The 22,805-nt window shown below is 45.4% G+C and overlaps 1 protein-coding gene across 1 annotated transcript in view; it reads left to right on the forward strand.

Annotated features, from left to right (window-relative positions):
* Window positions 1–22,805, forward strand: part of STK32B (serine/threonine kinase 32B) — a 2,582,157-nt gene that overhangs the window by 76,819 nt on the left and 2,482,533 nt on the right. The gene's annotated exons all lie outside the window — the stretch shown is intronic.

Raw genomic sequence — 22,805 nt, forward strand, 5'->3', positions numbered from 1 at the left:
GTGAGGTGAATGCATGCACTTGTGTGTCAGTGTCAGGGCTTTGAATACGATCCTTTCCTTTATTGGGAGCCAGTGGGCTAGTTTTCTGGCCTCCGAAATGTGTTCTCTTTTAGCAATGCCTTGGGCTGCCCGGAGAGCATTGTTTTGTATGACTTGTAGTCTCTCTAAGTTTTTATTGGAGCTTCCTAGAAAGAGTACGTTGCAGTAGTCTAGCCTAGAGCCGGTGATGGCTCTGGCTATGTTGGTGCAGTTCTCTTTGGAGAGAAAGGGTCTGACTGCGTTGATAAGTTTGGCATGATAAGCAGCTGTGGAGGCTATTGCGTTGACTTGTCTATCCATGGATAGGCTGGAATCCAGGTAGACTCCCAGAGTTTTGACAGAATCTGAGACAGGAATTTTAATGGAGTCAATGGTGAAGTGACTGAATTGGGCATCTAGATTTTTTAGCGAGTCGGGGGAACCTACCAGGAGGAGCTCCGTCTTGTCAGAGTTGAGACATAGGCCGTTGTCTGCCATCCAGGCTTGGATGGTGTTGTAGAGGTTGATGAGGGTCAGGGAGTCAGTGTCATAGTTACCTGTGAGGGTGAGGAGGATCTGAGTGTCGTCGGCGTAGTTGGTGTAGGAGATGCCCATAGCGTCGAGGATGAGGAAGAGGGGTCGTGTGAAGATGTTGTATAGGGTGGGGGAGAGGCAGGAGCCTTGGGGCACACCACAGAGTATGATGGTTGGTGATGCGGCGGCTAGGTCAGAGAATACTTGCATGGTTCTGTCTTGTAAGAAGGAGGTGATCCATGCTTTGGCCTCTGGGGAAAATTTGGCAGTGGAGGAGAGGTGGTGGCATAGGGACGCCATGATCAACGAGGTCGAAGGCCGCGGATAGGTCAAGAAGTAGGAGAAGTGCTGGTTTACCCATGTCTCTAGCATCGTCCATCTGGTTTTTCAGGTCAAGTAGGGCGTTTTCGGTCCCGTGTCTGGGGCGGAAACCAGATTGGCGGAGTCCAAGGAGTTTGTTCTCTTCAATGAAGTGCTGAACCTGCAGGTAGGCTGCTTTGTCCAATATTTTGAGGAGGAATGGGACAGTGGTGATGGGTCTGTAGTTGTTGGGGGAGGTGGGGTCGAGAGTTGGCTTTTTAAAAGAGGGCGGACCCAAGCTTCCGTGAGGGAGGCGGGGACTTTCCCTGTGGTAAAGGAGGCATTAATAAAGGCTGTTAGGAAGGGAGCTAGCGCTTCCGTCCAGTCTTTGATAATGGAGGCTGGGCATGCATCACCTTTGCAGTTAGAGGGTTTGATGTTCCTCATTATGTTGATGATGTCTTTTTCCTGGATGGGTTTAAAGGAGAAGGGTAGGGGGGGTCCGGGGTAGGTGGTGGGAAAGGTATATGCTTACTAGGTAGGGCTTGTTTGGTGGCTAGTATTTTGTTTTTGAGGAGGCTTAATTTGGTTTGCATGGCCGTTTGTATTTCATCATACCAGTCTTTGTCTTTGGTGAAATTCTGGGGGGCGGGAGTGAGTGTCTCGAGCTCCCTGAAAATGGCGAAGATTTCTTTTGTGCTAGATTGGGCTTCCGAGATTCTGGATTCAAAAGATTTGGCCTTTGCTTGGGTGATTGCCTTTTTGTATTTGGTGGATAGGGCTTTAAAGATCATCTTATCTTTGTCAGAGTGGGACGTTTGCCACTGTGTGATTGCAGCTTTTTTCTCGTTGCGGAGTGTGAGGAGTTCAGGGGTGAACCAAGAGTTGGAGTGGGTAGTGGGCTTGGATTTGCGAGGTTTGAGAGGGGCAATGGAGTTGATAGCTGCTTTGATGGCAACATCATAGGTTGTTGCGAGTGTTTCTGGGTCTGAAGAAAAAGGTGGTCTGAAGGCTGGACCTTGGAGGAAGGGCAGTAGCCTTTCCTTAGTGAGCTGGCGGGAGCTTCTGGCGAGGCAGGGTGGGAGCGGTTGAGATGAGGGGGCAGCAGGGGAGCTAGTGGTGAGGATGCTAAAGGCGATGATGTGGTGGTCAGACCATGGGGTGGGAGTGTTTCCTGTGATGATGAGTGGGCAGTTGTGTTTACCGATCCAATCGAGCGTTCTGCTCTGGGTGTGAGTTGGGCTAAGGATGGTGTTCTTGTAGCCTAGAGCCTTGAGGGGTGAGTCAAGGGATTTGGCTGCTACGTCCTTACTATCCAGGAGCCCTAGGTTGACATCCCCAAGGAGAATGGCTTTGGACTGTTTTTGAGGTTGTCAGAGAAGACAAATGTTAATTGGTATGATGTAAAGATCCCCATCCCACTTACCAGTCGATCTCTGTGCATCTGACCATGTTCAGCTTGTCACGCGTGCTACGCAGAGAGTAGTTCTCGTTATATTGGATAAAGCTAATAGTGGCATTGTGATGTCACACACAGAAGGTGTGACGTTATCAGCATACAGAGCTCAATTCATGGTGCAAACAGAACCTGGGTCAGCAGTTAATGTGTCACTATTACATTCAGATGTCTTAAGTGAGATCCCTAATCTAATTCTGAAAAGAGATGGGGCTGGCATACAAATAAAAATGCAGTCATATGTGTCAATGTTTGAACATATACAGAAATCAGCCATGGAGTGTGTGCAGCAGTTCTGAATTATCATCGGCACAATAGTTAAAGCAAATATCTATGACTGTGTAGTGACGTCAAGTTCTGTGGGAGTCAGATCATCATGTATATCACAAATCAATCATAATCCTAATGTTAATTGATCTATGGGGGTAACATACTAATGTATCTCTACTGTAACATGGGAAAGAATTGCAAATAACAGGGGGGTCCTGGGAAGTCCCTCTGCCGGACATTAGTCCCAGTTATGAGAGCCTTACCCAGAGTCTTAAGCTCACCATCTTTCACAAAGAGGAAATATCCAAAACATATCAGTCTTTGTCCTGCCCTGGGGCAGTCCAGCACCGAAATGCTGGCAATTCTCCTCTGAACAAGAGCATCAACAGCAAGCCCAGACACATGTTACGGTCTGGTTGGACCTCATCAGTAGGGTGAGGTGTGTTTCTCTAAGACTAGTGAGCAAGGGGTCCATGTCTGGATTCCCCTAGTAATTTAGGGTGAGACACTAAGTTACTTAAATGATGCAAATAACAGGGGGGTCCTAGGAAGTCCCTCTGCGGGATATTAGTCCCAGTTACGAGAGCCTTACCCAGATTTGTGCCTGGGAAAGCATTACCTGGCCATGTGGGTCTCTGAAAGAATATTACATCTGATGTGCTATTCTCATGTATACAGCAAAACAAAGAGGTGATGGCTGGAAGGTTTAGAATGAATCATAAACTTCTGGAAATTGCTCCGGGCAACCCTCCAGACCACCGTTTTTCACCTGTCCAGCCATTACAGAAATGGGAAAGACCATATGCAAATCAGGCTTGGTCCTAACCGTAAAGGATCAGTCCAGCCCGGCCTGCTAGGTCACATCCCTTCTGCACGAAACCTCAGTGCACATTTATCACTCTTTAAAGGCAATTGGCACAAACATAGGCGTGGGCAGTGTGTCATTTGTCAAGATGCATTGAATTTTAGGATGGTCTGAACAAGGCTTGCTCTTGGCATCCTTATAATATTGTATACCTTGAGTGTTTGCCAGCAAAACTGGAAGCCGATATCTTTTCACTCTGAGCATCTTAAACATTGCAGTAATGTCTTTGAATCCTGCTGATATAGTAGCTGTGGATTTTACAGCAATTGGTCTTGAATGCCAGCTAAGCAGCCCAAAAAACTTTTCACCCAGCTAACCACTCACAGCTAAACGCTCAAATGAAAATGTATTTGATGTTTTGTTAGACAAACATATCTCATAAATCAATCATGTGTAACTAGAGAAGGTTCCAATATAGAATAACCTATCCAAAATATTTACTAACCTTGAATCATAGGCAGCTTCTTGAATGCCTGTTTGGAAGAGGTAAGAGGGTGAAGCTGGAGGTAATGCCATTTGACAAGGGATGCTCATCCATAATGGGCGACTGGGAGCTGACCCACTGCCCATTATGGATGAGCCAAGATGGCCAAGTGAAAGCACTGAACGCTCCCTCGGCTGCACTAAGCAGGTGAGGTATCACTGCTGAACTGGGTTCAAACTGGGAAATGTGGGTTTCCTTTGACAGTTGTAGTTGCCTAGTGTGCATGTCCAATGGGCCATCCAAGCATAAGCATGGATTTTGCTTCCCTAGCCTTGAATGGCCCCTTGGGTGTGCAGACTAGGGTACCGCAGACCTGAATGTTCATAGGGGCCGCTTCGGCGCCTCCCACACATTCAGAAACCTAGGACATTGAGCTGGCAGCATTCATGCTCATATGTGCATGTGCAGGAACCAGGAAGCTCTCCCTTCATTCTGGTTCCTGTTTTGTGCTGTGCAGGAGTCAGAGGTCCTTCATGGAAGTCGGCAAAGGCAGAGGGCTGTCCAGACCAGGGATTCACTTAAGAAAATATGTGAATGAGCAAATGTATCGGTACGTGTGTGAATGAGTTATTGTATGGTGCATGGATGTGCAAGTGAATGAGCATATTCATTTTAAATGTCTGTGTGCTTGCATTTGTGCCAGGCCTGGGAGCTGCTGCTTCTTCTTTGGGAGACATCTCATTTAGCAGCTGTCTGTGACATATACGTACTTGTGGCATGTCATCTTTTATTGGGCACCAATGGTTAATCAAACTTAAGTGTTATTCCATTTGTGGGCTGTCCTACAATGAGGCATCTAGTATGACCATGTTCTCTTACTGTGGCATGGCATATGTTACTGGGCATCAAGGGTAAGCAACCATGTGTCACATGAACATGCACTTACATGGAGTGGATAATGAGCTACATAAAGATTATGACCTATCAAAGTAGAGCTACCAACAATACTTGACTCTAGAAATCAGAGTTACATGTATGGGAGGGAAAGATAAATATGCAAGTCCACCTGTGCAATTAGCCTTGCGAGCATAATCTGTAAAATACAAAGTGTAAAACGTCAGTCTGGGTAGCAAGACCAGATATGCCAGCACCACAATGAACACCTTTGCAGTCTTAGCCTACCATGAAAAGTATGGATTCGTTTTAACCAGGACAAATATCAACAACATTTCACTGCTTGCACTGTGCATTATCTCCACTGTAGCCCTCCTGCCCAGCAGCCAATAGCCAGTCAGCCCCTGGGCCAAACTGTTATGATAGAAACTGTTGCTGATGTTTCAACATTTTTCTGGACACTCTCAGGAAGGCATGGTATCAAACAGTAAGACCGACACAAGTGAACACAATTGAAGGGTGTTTATTGATCGTCAATTGGGTTTGAAGATCTGCTGTCTAATCCTAAATCTAAAGATGGGAGCAAGCTACGACCATCCAATAATAATAAAGCAGTCCTAGTAGAGTCGTGTCAAAATAAAAGGGTCTATTCTAATGAACCTATTGCCAATCCTTACTTCTAAATACAAATAGTGTGGGAATCAATGTTATGCAAAAGAAAAGTGTTCAAGAAACTATATGTGAGGATATTTGAGCCTTTGTCTTCCCTTCCCCATGTTTTGTCAACACGGTACAAGGCACCACACTCTATCTCAGAACACGTTCTGGTGTTTCTAGCACATCAGGGCCTTCTGTGCCAAAGTCTCTTTGCCATTCAAAGTCTCTTATTTCAGAGGGCCTGATGTGACACACCAAATAAGTTCCTTTCTTTTCAGGATTTCACATGTACAACTTCTCAGGTCATTTACTGTTCACCCCGGGTCCCCCTACACTGGGCGAACACCCACTTTAACACAAAACGTTCAATTGGTTTCCATGCGCCAGGAACCAAATGCATTTACTTTTCCAAACTTTCTTTTCTTCATCAAAATCGAAGACTTTAGATTGTGCGCAGGATTTCTCTTGACCTGTCGCAGGACCATTTTGATTCACAAGTCTTTGTTTTCTTCTTAATAGAACCCTTTTAACGTTCACTTCTGTCACTTCTTCCAACTCACCGGCTGTGTTGATATCACTGATGCTGCTTTGTTCTTGGTGCCAAGGACAGTACTGCAGTGGCTGCTGCTTCTCCTTGCCTTGATTATTGACGCAGGAGGGCCCTGGGTATCTTTGACACACAATGCAGGATTCTCCAGGCTGGTTTCCTGGTCTTACACTTTCTAATCTCGAGGGCTCTTGAAAGTAATGGTTCCTTGTTGGAAAGGTCAAGGGAATTTCCCTCCTTGTGATCCCATCCTGTTTTTCCGCCTTTCTTTTCTCGTTCAGGTGCCATCTCAAAACGCTTCCTTGTGTTTCCTTGTGTGTTCTGCCTAGCTCAGAGTGTTCTCTCGTGCCCCGCCTTTTATAAGTGTGGGAAAGCTTAATTAAAGTCAGGTTTGTGTGATGGTAAGTAATTTCCGGACCGCACCTGACCATTGTATTGGGACACGACGGATACAATGATCGGGTGTTTTCTCCCATAGCGGCTGCCTGTATGAAAGTGTGTTGTAAAAGGGGGCTAGGGGGGTTGGTAGGATGGGGTAATGGTGTTACAGGTAAAGGGGATACCGCATCTCACCATCCGGAGTCCTACTCCTACCCCCTGAAGACCCCTCACCCAGGTGATCCTACCACACTGGTCCACCCCCTAGGAACTAGATCCAAAAGCGATGCAATGGCCATCTCCTGGCTACCTGGATGACATATCCCAGGGGACTAGTGGGTGAGACACCTTCTGGTTTCTCACAACACCGAGCTGCAGCTCCATGCTGTACAGTGATACTACGTCTAAATGACAGGTTAGTGAAATTGAGGCAGGCAAATGTGAATAAATATATCTGAGGATGCATGAGAGAGTGGGATTGCTCAATGCAAACCTTGCAGTAATGTTGGCTATTGACACTTGAATGATTAGGTATTCTCTGCCGTGGGACAACCAGTAAATCAGTCCAATCATTGGTATATCAACTTAACCATGGACATGTGGCCCAGTGGACTCCGCACTTGATAACTTTCCCCTCCTCTGTCAGCTGACAGGCATCCCAGCCCCTAAGTATGCATGAGGTTTTGTAATAGGTCACCTTATACATTTAAAGACTAAAATGCAGAGGACATAGGGAAGATGACATCTGAGTGAAAGTGGAGAAGGTGATACCACAGTGACTAAGACTGCAACACCTACATATGCATCTTGGAGATGGTGGAGGATGTGCCATCACAGTTACTTACAGAAAATAATGTTTGCTGCTTCCAATTGCAACCCAACAAATTGGCAAGACCAAGAATGTTGCTTGCTTTAAAGATATACTTCACATTGTGTTAACACATTTTGTCACAATTTACAGGCAGTGAAGACAAGTAAAGGGCATGAACACTGTGACTCCGAATATCAGCTTACAATTCATCTGGGTTAACAGTGCAAGAAATGTGCTTTAACAATGGAAAATGTGCCACCAGTTGCTGCAGCACCACCACCTGAAGACCACAACTGCCACTTTCTGAAATTCTAATTTGCATATGTTGGACTGTATAAATCAGCAATCCAATTCCCTTACTGATTAAAACAGTCACAAATTAGGTATAGATAGGGGGTTGTATGCACCAGGGAGTTTTATTTCAGGTGTGCATTTTGTCAATTTTAGGAGGCTGCCGGTGTGTTTTCTGTCGCAGAACATTACTCATGTAAGTACTACCACTGTTGTATGTGTTAGAGCTCAATCTATCTAACATGATATGGGGCAATGATTTGGCTGGTGATTTGGAAACAACACAGCTGGTCAGGATCTGCTTTTTATCTTAACTACAAATCCACAGATAGGCTCAATGAAAAGAAACCTCCAACTCTGTTTATTGATGTACGTTCAAACCAATGTGGCTACATTTTAGTCACATGAGAACTCTAAAAAACTCATCAGAATGTGGCACTGTTCAGATAAGCAAACGTGCATTGATGCAGTGGGAGGAGAGCACATTGTTGAACAGTTTTAGGATGAAAATGAAGATATCCTGTGCCCAACATAAACACCACTAAGATAAATGTTTGGCCCATTATCACTGTTATTGTCACCTGCAGAACCTGAACCATAGTATGTGAATACTAGTGATTTCAGTGACAAATAGGATGTGGAGGACCTGTGGGAAACACCCCCAACTCAATCCTAAATCTCAGTGGAGGTGTGTCTAATAGAACATGAAGCAGACCTTCAAAAACTCAGATGGCAAATGCATAGCTGCTTAACTCATTTAACATGAGATGGGATTATTATATTGGTTCAGTAAGTGGTCCACCTGGCCTCAACCTCTTGTGACATTTGCCATTTAATTCCTTAGCGCCCACCAGCCAGTGTATAGTGTGAGGAATGTCTGATTAAGTATTCACTGCCGGGTCTATTGCATCTGACCACAGGGGAAATCTGACAGTGTCCCATTTTTAATTATTAACTTTCTTCAAAAGTAAACCAACTTTACATTGAAGAAGACTCTAGCAGGTCACCTAGTCATTAGTAACCACAAAGGAGAGTTAAAAGGCAGTTCCCTCCCGTTAATGCCCAATAATTGTAACACTTAGAAAACAGAAGGCTAAATAATTATAGAGTTATTCCTATGGCTGAGTCCCTAGCCAACCACTTAAATGACCCTATCTGTGAATAATCTCGTACCAAGTGGATGTGGGCCCTAGTTGGTGCTGCTGGGCCGACTACAAATGGTGTCGAGATCCTGTCCCTATTCTCTCTAAAACACTTTCCTGGTGTCTAAGAGCACACAAAAAAGGAGGTTGATATATTGTGTTTTAATTTGTCGCCCCCATGGTGTGTCTTATCATTAAAACAAAACAACTATTTCTATGGATAATGATCGATAGAATAGATTTTTTTTAAAAACAATATTCTTCCGCCAAACAATGGTGCAAGAGTATACGTGTGCAAGCCCAATGAAGCAATACGCCTTGTTCTTGAAGATCATGGGCACCATTCTAATATTTCACTAGATAAGTCTTTTATTTTTTTACTGAAAGCTTGCAACAAACCCCCCTCGATCTAAATGGGATTTTCCCCATTGTCTGAGACGTCACTTTCCTTTAGGGTACATGCTGGAAATGCATTGGAGGGACAGGGCCTCCAGGTCCTTGTCCTGTAGTCCTTTTATCATGTGTGTTCTGTGTTATTTTCTGCACAGGAGTCCATGTGGGACTCCTAGCAGAGAAGCTGTTCCGCTTTTTGGTTTGGTGAACAGATCTTTGGGATACCCTTATGGCACCCATGGGTGAGGGTACAACCTTGTACCCCTAGTGTATCTTTTTGGGCACCTGTGGGGGGCCCACAGAGCAGGGTATGGGCTGGTGGCAGCTCCATGCTGAATTTGACAAGTGCCCTGAGAATCCTCCATTTTGGGATACCCAGGCTCTGCCATTGGACTCCGTGATTCCTGATAGAAGACAAGAAGCCCCTGTGGCCTCTTGCTTTCTATAGTCTGTTACCTTGTTTTCCCAAAGTCCTGGGAAGCCCTGACTCTGTCCCTTCCTCTGACTGGCTGTTGGGTGGAGGTTCCATATATGTATTGTGGGGAAGTCCAGGCCAGACTGGCTGGAGCCTTCCCAGTGATTGTATGTTGGGGGTACACCCTTGGGGTGGGACCTGGGTGAATGGAGTGTGTGACCAATACACATTTCCTGTTATGGGTGTCTGGTTTCTGGTATGTGACACAAAGACTGAGACAGCCCTGCCCAAAACTGTTATGAATACAGTGTGGAGTGCTGAATGGCTGGGTACTTGTCCCAATCCACATTCCTAGTTGTGAGGGTCTGTATGGAGAAGAATGGCCTGAATGCCCTTCTGAATGATTGGTTGCCTGAGTGTGACTCAGCAGAGTGAATGAGAGACCAGACAGTATATCTGGGGACCTCTCACTGATGCAAACTGTTCAGAATCTGAAGTCGAAACTTGATGCTTGATCTCGAAGCCGAGCCGGAAGAAGAAAGTTAACTGTTGTTTCCCATCGATGCAATCTGAAAACTGCTGTGCCTTCAAGAAACTGATCCAAGAGAGGACCTGGCTACGAAACCTTTTCCTGAGCCATGTGGGTTCATTGCGCACCAGCTAACCTTCACCAAGGATCCCTGGAAGTCAGTCTGCAAAAGGCTCCCAACCGGAGACGGGGACCACCGAGGAATTGCAAAGCGCAGCACCCGGACACCGAGGCCATCGAAGTCCATCATCATTGACCATGGTCGGAGGATCGCCGTAACCGCTGGAGGCCCGTCAAAGCCATGTTGCCCAGAAGCAGGGACAGCTTGACGTCATGCCACTGACGACCGGAGTTACAACGCTCCATTGTCTAATAACACTTTGAATCAAGGACTCTCTTGCTCATCACTGTCGACCGCTTTGTCTTGCCGGAGAAAGTCAAGGTCCCCAACGAACCGAGGAGAAAATGCTGGTGTATTTCCTGCCATCCGAAATCCACAAAGATGCCAAAGAAGAGCCAAAAGTCATCCGTGGTCGAGTGCCTATCATTGATGCCAAACGCAGATGAGCCAACGGCCTTGGTGGGCCTACGTTCTTCATTGACTGTTTGCGGCAGCGAACTATTGCTGTCGAGGGGCACCGCATGATTCATCTTCACAGGACATCCATGACTGATTGTCGACGAGCATTACAAGGACCGAAGATGCTGCCTCAATGACATTGTTCACCCTTTTCTTCAAGGGATCTCGAGGATTCGTCACTCCTGCCTTAAAGGGATCTGTCAACGACCCAACATCGAACTCTGCTAAACCAGGTACATTGGGGTAGTAGAACATTTGTAGAAGGAATTAAGACTCTGCTAAGCAATATATATACCATCCTTATTTAATATATTATTTATAGGTTGCCCAAGTGGGGGGATCCTCACAGAGAACTGTGTCTTTGGTAGGGACCCAGTATTCTGCCAATTGTTTAACCAACTTGTTTTCCTCTCATGTCTATGGTTAATACCTTTTGCTATTGATTTATATGCCATTTGAAACTGTCAGCAGTTGGTGCCTTTTTAGGGAGTCAAAGAGTAATTGTGGTACCACATAGACATTGTACCTTTATCATTATAGAATTGCCTGAGCACAAAGTGTGTTATTGTGTGTGTATATAACTTGAACCGTATTTATATGAAGAACTGTGTTTTCACTAACATAGTGTGTGGACATTCCTTTTTGGGTGCTTGCGGACTACACTGTACTTAAGAACCAGCCTGCATCACCTCCTGAGAGCTTAAGCCTTGATTGCTCGTCCACGTTAACCAAATAGAGCATCTTGACTGGGGTGCTCTGTGCTTCTGCTCTTCTATATAGACGGCAGGAATAAAGATACCCCCCTCCAGTCTTTACACAGGTGGCAGTGGTGGGATGCTAATGGTTTTAAGAATCACTGTGTAACCTTGCCACTTACAAAATAATCACACTTTGTGAATTTGAGGTTTATTTGTGTACTAGATAACTACATTTCAAGCAATGGAATCTATTGCAAATGGTAAATTGACTAAGATGCGCTTAGAGGCTCTCCAGAGTGCTGGTGAAGACAGGGAATTAGACTTTGAAGATAAGTCTAGGGGTGAGCTGATAGCTGCCCTAGTGGACTACCAGACTGATTGTGAAGCTCTTGGAGGGGGGGATGCAACCATTGAGGCCCTTGCCCCTTGGGCTGTTACTGAATCTGTTTCTGGGAGTGCCACCACTCCTGCTGCCTCTATTCTGAACCCCAGAAATATTTCTTCAACAAATCCCTTGGAACTTGAAATATTAAGGATGAAATTGGCCTTTGAATATAAAAAGTTGGAAACAGAAGCTGAACTTAAGAAAGAGGAGTTGGCACAGCAAGTGACACTGAATGTTAAATAATCCAGTTGGAGAAAGCTTGAATGGAGACTTCAGCCAAACCAGTTGAGAGTGTCAGGTCCCCTGCCACCAAGTTCATGAAAGATTTGGTTGGTGTGTATGTGGAGGGTTCTGATATCCTCCAATGGAATGGAGCACTCGAAATGGCTTGTAGAATCTGTGATGTTGACAAAAGAGATTGGGCTAAGTGTTTGTTAAGCAGAATGCCTCTGACTGGTTATGACTGTATTCTGAAACTGAGGGTGGAAGAAAGGGGTCAGTATGAGTGCCTGAAATCAGCTTTGATTGCCAAGTTTGGCAAGACACCTACCCAATACCTTAAAAGGTTCATGGAATATAGGAGAAGAGAGACTGGGTGAGTGCTGTGCATATGAACATGATAAGGTGGATTGATGGTTACAAAGTGAAAATGTTTGTTGAACTGTCTCACCTTTTTGTTTTTTTAGCATTTTTCTGAACCCTGTATGTTGCTGACCAGAACATTTCAGATCCCTTTAAGCTGGCCAGGCTGGCTGACAAGTGGGTCTCCCACCGGGTGTCCCCTAAGAAACCCAGTGGGGAGGACAAGGAAAATGGGGTCTCTCAGAAGACTGAGGAGTCACAAAAGCAATCACAGTCAGGTCAACCAAAACATTCCTCTCCTAAGACCCAAACCTCTAGTGGGAATAAGTTCTATGTGGGTGGGAGTAAGTGTAGTGGTCCTCCTGCTACAAAGCAGTATCCCAGTGGCTCCAGTACCATACCCCGCATTCCTGGCACTTGTTGGGATTGCGGGGCTCTGGACCACAAGAAGGATCACCCCAAATGTAAAGGTTAGGCACTTGGAGTCCAGGCTGTCAGCCTGACCTACCCTTACCCCATGCCTGAGGTGGAGGCCACTGTCCTGCCCTCCTCGGCAGGAAACACATTTGGTGCTCTTGTAGAGATTTTCCTAGTGTCCCTTGGGGCCTGGGACCAGTACGCAGAAGTACTGGCTACAATCCCACTGAACACCTGTAGGTTTTTGAGAAGTGTTCTCTTAAATGGCCAGCCCTCTACTGGTTTGAGAGACACTGGGGCAAGTATGACAGTGGTGGTCAGGACCCTGCTCATGCCAAGGACTATGTAGGTGATCCTCTGAGAACTACCAGGTTAGCTGGTGGGCCTCCCAAATTATCTCCTGTAGCCCTAGTCACAATCATGATTGGAGACAAGACAGCAAAGCTAGCTGTCCTGGTTCAGGACAATGTACCTTCTAACATTTTGTTAGGCAATGATATTTTCACAAGATTTGGATTCCCTAAAGAGGTGGTCTCTGACAGAGGATCCAACTTCATGTTGAGTTACATGAAAACTGGTGGATGGAATGTGGAGTAACCTACAGGTTCTCCACCTCCTACCATCCCAGACAAATGGTCTGGTTGAGAGATTTAATAAAACTCTCAAGGGCATGCTGGGTGCTTTAGAAGAGCCCTAAGGAGGAAATGGGATCTCCTCTCCTCCTGCCATGCCTGCTGTTCACTTACAGAGAAGTACCTCAACAGGGCGTTGGTTTCAGCCCCTTTCAATTGCACTATGGACCTCACATGAGGGGGCCCCTTGCCTTGATCAGAGAAGGTTTGTAAGCCACCCCTGCAGGTCCTGCCAAGCAAGTGGGGGGCTATGTGTTAGGCCTCAGATGGAGGATGACACAGATGTTGGGCCAGGTGACAGAAAATCGCAAGGCCAGCCAGGAATTGAACAAATACTGGCATGACCTTAAAGCATCACAAGCAGATTGGACTCCAGGACAGGAGATCCTTGTGATGGAGCCTCACAAGCCTCGAGCTTTGGCAGTTAAGTGGACTGGACCCTTCAGGATCATCTCCAAGATGGGTGAAGTCAATTATCTGGTTGACATGGGAGTCCCTGGTGTAGCCCCTCAGGTATTCCACGTCAACAAGCTCAAGCCTTTCCATAGGCAGGCAGAAGTCTCATGCCTCTTGCTAGCTTCAGAGCAAGAAGAGGATGAGAGTGAGCTACATAGCAACCCTCAGGATGGCTCAGTGGAGGGAGTGCATCTCTGTCCAGATCTGACACCAGAGCAGCAGAGGGACTGCAGAGCTTTGCTCCGGCAGTATGCCCCTCTGTTCTCGCTGACACCAGGCCTCACCCCATTGTTCAGGCACCCAATTGACACTGGTGACAGCGTACCTTTCAAAAGCAGATGCTACAGGATGTCGAACACTGTGAAGAACCACATCCAGGGTGAAGTTGCCAAGATGTTGGATCTGGGTGTTATTGAAACCTCAACCAGTCCCTGGTCCATTCCAGTGGTCCTTGTTCCCAAGGCAAGATCCCAGGCAGGTACCAAGGATTGGCGGTTCTGTGTAGTCTACAGAGGGGTCATTGCTGTCACCAAAACTGACACGCACCCATTTCCCAGTGGTGATGAGCTTTTGGACACCATAGGTGTTGCCAAATTTGTGAGCATCTTTGACCTTACCTCAGGCTATTGGCAAATAGCTCTGGCGCACCATGCCAAGGAAAAGACTGCGTTCTCAACACCAGTTTAGAGTCATGCCTTTTAGGTTGAAGAATGCACCTGCCACCTTCCAAAGATAATTCAACCATGCACTCAGTGGCAGGAGGCCTATTGTGTGGCCTACTTAGATGACATTGCTGTCTACAGTTCCACCTGGGAGGAGCATTTTGACTAATCTGGATAAGTTGTTGCAGGCCTCCCTGGGTATTGCCGCAATTTCATGGCGGACTATGGAACCATAGCTGCTCCTTTGACTGTGTTTTCACTAACATAGTGTGTGGACATTCCTTTGTGGGTACATTGGGACTACACTGTACTTAAGAATCAGCCTACATCCCCTCCTGAGAGCTTAAGCCTTGATTGTTATTCATGTTTACCAAATGGAGAATCTTGCCTGGGGTGCTCTCTGCTTCTGCTCTGCCATATAGCGGGCAGGAGTAACCCCCCCTCAAGTCTTTGCAGTCCTTATAGTTGTTTGTGGTTTGCCACTTTCGAATTCTTCTTGAATTACACTAACAGTGTAGACCTTGTCATCAATGTTCTGCCTATAGATATGCTTGGAGACCTTTTAGCACCTGCCTATTCTCATTGTTTGGTGTTCAACACCTGCCTAGATTTCCCTTTTTCCACATATTCTGCAAGACATGTGGAAGGCAACAAAGCATCCTTTGTCGCTGGCTAAGTGTTCCAGATAGCAAACACCTCCTTGGAAAATATCTACGAGAGTCGGCTCTGATTAATTTTGTCTTAATCTTAGTCATATTTATTTTTACCTTAATCTATTCTTCTGTTTTATTCCTGTAGCCTTTAATCACAGCTTTACCCTCCCCCTCAATCCTAAGCATCTTTTGGTCCAACTCTTTAATGCAAGTCTCCTTATGTTCTATAATCTTGGCTATCGCAACTGCTTTATCCATAGTTCTTCCGTCACTTGGTGATTGGCACATTTCATCATAGGTCGGTCCTTTAAACATTCTTCTTAGCACTGAACAAATCAAATTTGATGGCTAATCCTCTCAACGCAGTCAGAGTTTCTGCAAAAGTCTAGCCATTCTTTTGTTTCCTAATGACAACATACTATTTTATTTTCTCTTACGCTGAAATGTATGTCTAATTTTAACAAATTTACATCATAATTATTGAAAATTTCCCCCTACTGAGCTGTAAGGTCTGGTCAGCTTTTGAAAATAGTTTGCCCCTCATGTCCCAGACAGTCATGCAACAGGTCTTCTGTCCTATTGCTGCCAAAGTTAGTCCAATAAACGGCTTCCTTCCATTCCTTCCACTTGATCAAATGTGTCCACATGGGGCCAAGAATGTTCCCCACGGAATGGCTTAAACAGTTTAATTTATTTGTTTCCAAAGAGCCTTTTTGCTATGTGGGCTTGCTAAACTGGCCACATAATCACTGTGTCTTGGGAAAGTTCTGTTAAGTTCTATTGGTGTATGTGCAGACTTTGTCTATTTCTATTACTACCACCCCTCTCTTTACACGCACAGTACTATCAAGATTAAAATTAATCCAACACACACATATATTTGTTGCACCACTGGAGGACACTTGTAGACTTTTCTACTCCTCACTTGTTTTTTCTTTTGTACTGTATCTTAATTCTGCAACGTCTATGTTATTACTTTCCAGTGATATTCATGGTCTGTCTTTCCTGGCTCATGCATCATTGACCTTGTGCCCCAAAGACATGCAGCATCTTTCTCGCCTGACTTTGCTATTGGTGGATGATGTCTTCACTATTGGGAAATGTGTAGATGAGTCTGGCAGAGACAAGCACATTGCAAGTTACCATCTGTCCATCACTGTGACATCCTCTGATCCATGCCGGTGGGCATGATCACCATCCTTGTTGCGCTCCTCTGTGGACTGTAAGAGGATTCAATTCAACACTACTTCTAAGTCAATGCCTAGTCTGGGATACTGAATGGAAACCCTTATTGATATATCTTTATGTCCAGTTCATGAGTTCTGGATGACTACCCCTCTATAACACCCCTCTCTTAGAATCCCCCTGACCCCACTGAGCCAAGAAGTAGTTCTGTTTTGCAAGTTTAAAAGGTTTATTTGAGAAATAAAACAAAATATAGATACCACGCTTTTATAATAAATTAATAATTGATATCGCCCTTATAAATATAATGTTAATCAACAATGGGTAATCTGACACTAGCACACTTCTTTATAATCAATGAGGAGTTAGTATAGGATGGATAAAGTAGCAAAAATACTTTTATGATTTCAAGGGAAAAGCAATGAGGAATAAAATGCAGTACAGAAATACTTGATATGATTTTAGCAAAAGATAAGATAATCACTTTTTCTCTGGCAATTCACCCCCCTCCCCTATGCAATGTAAGAAATGGAAGGAGATGGAAGTAACACACACAGTTCTCAGGAATGCAATCAAATACAATACAAAATTCAATTCCCACCCCAGCAAGCTTAGAGAAAACCGGTATGAGTTTTAAAACACAGGCCCAAGTGCTTTGAATGTGGTGGCAATGAAGTGAGAAATATGCTGAAAATGCTTTTAATTCCCTTTAGGAGGTTCAGGGTGAGTGAGAGATACTTGGGATGAGCTCAGGCTCACTTTAGCAATGATTCAGGGATGGTTATTAAGAGCCAAACGAATTTTTAGCAAAGGAAAGCAAAAAGCTGCTATCTTTTTACAGGTAAAGAAATCAGGCCAAATCGCAAATCGCGGCAAAATTCACGAATGCGTGAATCGTGATTACGGCAAAAGTATAAGGAAAGTTAAATCTCGTTCCTAGCCCAAACGGTTCCAGAGATATGGACGATTAAATAAAGGTAGTTTTTCGGATTTAAAGTAAACTCAAAATGACAGGTGACAGCTTGCAGCGTCAGAATTGACAGGTGACAGTTGTGCAGCTTTACAAATGACAGATGACACGATTTCTAGGAGGCTGTTCTACTTAGGTTAAAATAGTTTGGATTAGATTATTTTAACTAAGAGATTGGTTCTGCACAGTTCTGCTAGGTACTCACAATATAAATTTGAAATAGGCCTCGCCACAGATCTGGTCAGGTTTTGGACTGGACTCCGGTTCTGGTCTCGGCACTTCACAGTGATCTGGGTCAGCTCTCTGGTTCTGCTCACAGCGGTCTGGGTCACTCTGGATCTCTGGTCTGGTCTCTGGCAATTGTTCTTGGCAAAAGAATTCAAACAGCTCGCCCGGCTGTGGAATAGTTCGCAAATGATTTTAAGGTTGCTGAGGCCGGCTGAGAAGAGTTCTCAGTTTGTGGGTTTAGGCCCTTGCTTTAAGTTCTGAAGTAAAGTTCTGGTCTTTGGAGATTGATGGATTTGAAGTCTGGATCTCTGGATGTGAAGTCGTCGGTCAGCATGCTCCGCAGCAAATGGAATTGAATGCCTCTACCTGTCCCAGCAGTCTCTTTTTTATGTGTTTTGGAAAGTGGGTGTGTGCGTTGGTCATAACTAAACCTGCCCCTCTCACTTGTCATTGGCCCAATTCTCCCCTCTCCCATGATTGGGGGAAGGAAATGTGAGTCACAGTGATGCTGTAGGTTTTATGGTCAGAGGGTCCTCCCCTTGTCAGATTGCACACAAATCTATTTCTGACCCAAATACATATTTATCAATGCACCATTTTTCTAATATTATAGGTCCAGTTAACATATTTTCTGTAGCACCAAACCATCCGATCCCTGTCTTTGTATGATGTTGTGTCCACTGATGACAGAATTCTCCCCTTTTCAGCCAGATAACGACCTCTAAACCTTTACAGATTTTACACAAATGTGCACCAGGGATATGGGTTACAGATGATAAAGTGTCAGATTTTTAACATGCATACATTTGGAGTGAGACCCTATTTTCCACTAGCAACCCCTCAGAATACACCACAGGGTCCTAACGCCCCTTAAAATGTTCACAGAAAAATCACAGAAAAATAATGATATTACTTATATAATTCTGACAAGTCCGCACTATGAGTTATCTATCTTTTTTCAAATTATGCTCTGGTCAAAAAAGGGTGTGGCTTCCCACATCACAGGGTGGAATAACTGGTTTATCCACTTCCCCCAAGCTCAGCTGCTAGCAGAGGCACTGCCCCTCCAAGTTTCCCCTAAGAGGAAGCCACTTTACGGCCCCCCAATATAACATTTGCCTGAGTCCAGGACAGGCCTTTGTTCAACTCCCTGTAGTCCCCAGCTGCTCCACCCCTAATCTAATCAGAGAGGTGACAACTCCTTTTGGCAAGGGGAGAGGGGCTGAGCAGGTTTCCACTCCTGCCCGGGGTAGTTGTCAGGCAGAATCCAGTTTCATTAAGCCAGGTTTCAGCTAAATGTCACTTTTTGTTCCCAGTTTAAATCACTTACAATTTTTACATATACATTAAATAATTACTTCCTTCAAGTCATTTCAGAATATAGTTTTACATTGTATCCACCTCTTAACAAGTCTTTCCTTGGTCTGGTTTTGTTTCATTTGTTCAGTTTTACACAACAGTCTGGTGGTTTTAAAACGCCGGCTTTCTGATAGTGGTGAGTACTGGTAATGCAACCATTTTTGGGATTAAGAAAATGAATTCCCCACAGTTCTGAGTTGCTTTTTTTGGCAATCAGCATTGCCATTCCCAATGGTTTCAGGCTACTGTGTGTGTAGCCCACTGGTGGTTTTAGGCAGTGCCCTCCTGTGCTCACAACATAGGCAAAAATGGGTGGCAGCCTATTCTTCATGTTTTCCCTGTGTACTCTCTGGGGAGTTCTGGCCATCATGATGTTTTCCATGCCAGTACTGCACAGTTTTATTGTAGGGCTTGGATGCATGGGTAAAAACATCCCATAAGCCCCCCCTCTTGCGATGGCCATTCTGTCCTTTCACTGATGGAACTCGCAAGATCTGGGATGTTCGCCTCCTCTTCTTCCAATTCCATAGGTGGCACAGTTCAGCATATTTTCCTCCCTCCAGTCGATCAATCAGTTCTCCTTGCTGGTCCTGATGGGAGGATTGGGCGGTACCCCGGGTCCCTTGGGTCTCTGCTCCCGGTCTCCGGATCGTCCTCCTTGGTCAGTCTCCATGGTTTCCTCTCTCCTAGGATGATAAAGCAAAAGCGGCAATACACATTCCTAGACACTTTTCCACCACTATTAATGGTGTGGCGAACATATACATTTTATACTTTAACATACCTAACATTTTACTTTTGAGATACAAGTTATCATTCAAAGACAGTGGCTTACAAGAGTATAATGTTTTAGAGACTATATGTGGGATATTTTAGGGTTGGAACTGAATTAATCTGGAGCGGTCCCCTCTGGTATTGCAGAGGACTCCTCCAGTTGCTGCAAAGTGTGCCTGGGATGGCAACACTTTAGCTGGTTAATATGGACCCACTTGTCTTCCCCTTCGCCAGACTGCCTTTGGTGATGCAGATCTTATAGGCAACAGGGGAGATCTTGTCTATAATTTCAAACAGTCCCTTCCATGTAGGCAAGAATTTTCGCTGTTTGGCCTGGTTCCTTTGGAAATTGTATAGATAGACCCGATCACCCACCTTATATTCGTTTCGGGTAGTTTTTAAATCATAGTGGGTCTTCATGCTCTCGGCTGATCTTTCTAGATTCCGCTGAGCATGAGCAAAAGCATGCTAAAGGTGTTTCCTTAAATTCTCCACATACTCATGAGTTGTGGAGGCATTTATCAACGTTTGCTCTTGGGTTCTGTAGAGCAAATGCTGGGGAAGCACCATCTTGCGTCCAGTCATCAACTCAAATGGTGACATTTTGGTTGCAGATGAAGGGGTAGATCTGATGGCCATTAGGACCAGAGGTAATCGGATATCCCAACTTGGCCCAGAATCAGCCACAAACTTTTTTAAGATGCTCACAATGGTTCGGTTATATCTCTCTACTGCTCCAGAAGAAGCTGGCCGGTAAGCAATATGTAGCTTTCGTTTTGACCCCCAGTATCTCCCACATCTTTGTCATTACTTTACTGGTGAAGTGGCTACCCCTGTCTGACTCAATCCTTTGAGGTAGACCAAAATGGGAAAAGATGTGGTTAATCATCAGGGCAGCTGCTGTTTCTGCCTTGCAGTTTGGGGCTGGGAGACATTCCACCCACTTGGTAAACAAGCATGTAACAGTCAACATGTACTTGTTTCCTCTAGACGAGCGAATCACAGGGCCTACAAAGTCGATTTGCAAATCTGACCATGGCAGTGTCATCCCCCTCTTTTGGAGAGGTGCACGATGGGTGAGGGATGATGGCTGAAATTGTGCACACACAAGACACCCCTTCAAGTATTGGTCGAGGTCCTGCCCCATGTGTGGCCAGTATGCAACCTCTCTTAAGATTTCCAGTGTTGTGTGAAACCCCCTATGACCGGCGGTGGCCGCATCATGGGCGTGACTTAACATCAGGCTTCGGAATGAGGTAGGAACCACCCACTGATCATGGCCAGCTTGGGATTTCCTTACCAACAAACCGTCTTGGATTCGGAACATTTTTGGACATTTCATCAACACTCTTAGGTCCTCTTTCCCAATGTAATCGGTACCCGTCAGGGGAAAGTTCTCAGGGTCCTCAAGGTGTTGGTAAAACTTACCAATAATTGGATCCCCCTTCTGAGCTGTAATTAAATAAGCATCAGGGGTCTCCTTACTCCATTGTGCAGTTGAAAGATCATTGTGAGCATTTGTCTGTGACGTAGTGATAGCAGTGACCTGGATTTCCCCCAATAGGGACTCTATTTCTATTAGATCCCCTTGGATGGCCCCGGTTTTGGCCAGCTGATCAGCTAAGTCATTTCCAGTTTTGTCTGGTCCCTCTATTTTGGAATGGCCCTTGATCTTTTTCCAGTAGATGGTCATCCCATTCGATGTGACCAGATCATCAATGTTTTGGATTAACATCCCATGTTTCAAGGGTTTGTTATTAGCACATAACATGCCTCTGGTTTTCCAATTAACCAGGTGCTCCACGAACCCGTTCCGTACATAATCCGAATCTGTGATTATGACCAGTTTGTGGAGTTGATGTTGGACAGCAGTGAGGATGTTCTGATGCACAGCCATCAATTCTGCCACCTGACTACTTCGGGGACCAATTGTGTATCCAGCGGAGGGTTCTGGGAACTCCTTCACCCATGCATTCCCTATGCCAGCCACCAGTTCTTTCTCCCCGTCGTTGTCAACATGGTAAGAGCATCCATCCACATAGACAGTGGGCATTCCCTCACACTTGTCTTCTTCAAAGACTTTGTGTGGGGAATTAAGGTATGCCTCCATGTTGTCTTTGATTTTTAGACTTTTGTCCTCGAGACAGTTTTCTCTGGCACAATCATGCAAGTCAGCCAGACCTTGCGCGAGGGGACTCTTCTTGTTTTGGCCATATCTGACCTCCACAGGAAAGCCTTGCATTGACAGAATCCAGGAAGTAATTCGGGAATTACTCACATTTCCGGCCCGGATTCTGTCACTTTGGAGATATTGCAGAGGCTGGTGTGGAGTATCCACTATGATGTGTTCCCCCTAGATAAACGGGCGGTAATTCTTCAATGCCCACACCGTTGCCAGGAGTGCCTTCTCACAATCGTTGAATTTTTCCTCCACAGAGGATAAAGTTTTGCTCGCATAGGAGATTACTTTATTGACCTTGTCATGCTTTTAGTATAATACTGCCGTCAAGCACGTATTAGAGAACCCCGTCTCCAGGAAGAACTCCTTGTTTCTGACAGGGTAAGCTAGGCAAGGCGCTTGTGAGAGGCTTCTTTTGAGTTGTCTTACCGCCTCGGATTGTTCTGGACCCCATTCCCACTTGACCCCCCCTTCAAGAGATGAATCAGGGGTCTAGTGATCTCTGCGTAGCCTTCAATGAACTTACTGCTGTAATTAGTCAGTCCAAGGAGGCTCCTTAGTTCCCGCAGAGTTGTGGGATCCTTCAGTTTCTGGAGTGCTTCCACTTTCTTTTCTTGAGGACAGAGACCCTGAGGAGTAATCTCATGCCCCAAAAAATTAACACGGGTTCTACACCACTGTGCTTTCTGAAAAGAACGTTTTGCTCCGGCGGCCCTCAACTGTGTCAGAACATAACGGAGCTCTGCTATGTGTTCCTCCACAAATGAACTTTTGATGAGGACATCATCTACATAAGCCAGGTTACCCCTCGCACCCAGGTCGGGCATGGCCTTATGTAGGAAAATGTTGAATTCATTGCCGGAGTTGAGGTATCCGAAGGGAGTCCGGGTCCATGTGTACTGCTGGCCCCCAAAGGTAAACGCCAGTTTGTATTGGTCCACCCTACTGACAGGCACGGTCCAGTATCCATTGGTCAGGTCTATTGCTGTGAATACCTGTGACCCCTGAATCTGGGCCAGCCCTTGGCCAATGTAGGGCAGAGGCCGTCGGGAAGTATGGACCCGTTTGTTGAGCTCCCTAAGGTCGGCGCAGAGTCTCCACTGGCCGTTTGGCTTCAATAT

This window comes from Ambystoma mexicanum, chromosome 6q (assembly GCF_040938575.1).
Source record: "Ambystoma mexicanum isolate Mex_15411 chromosome 6q, UKY_AmexF1_1, whole genome shotgun sequence".
Classification (NCBI taxonomy): domain Eukaryota; kingdom Metazoa; phylum Chordata; class Amphibia; order Caudata; family Ambystomatidae; genus Ambystoma; species Ambystoma mexicanum.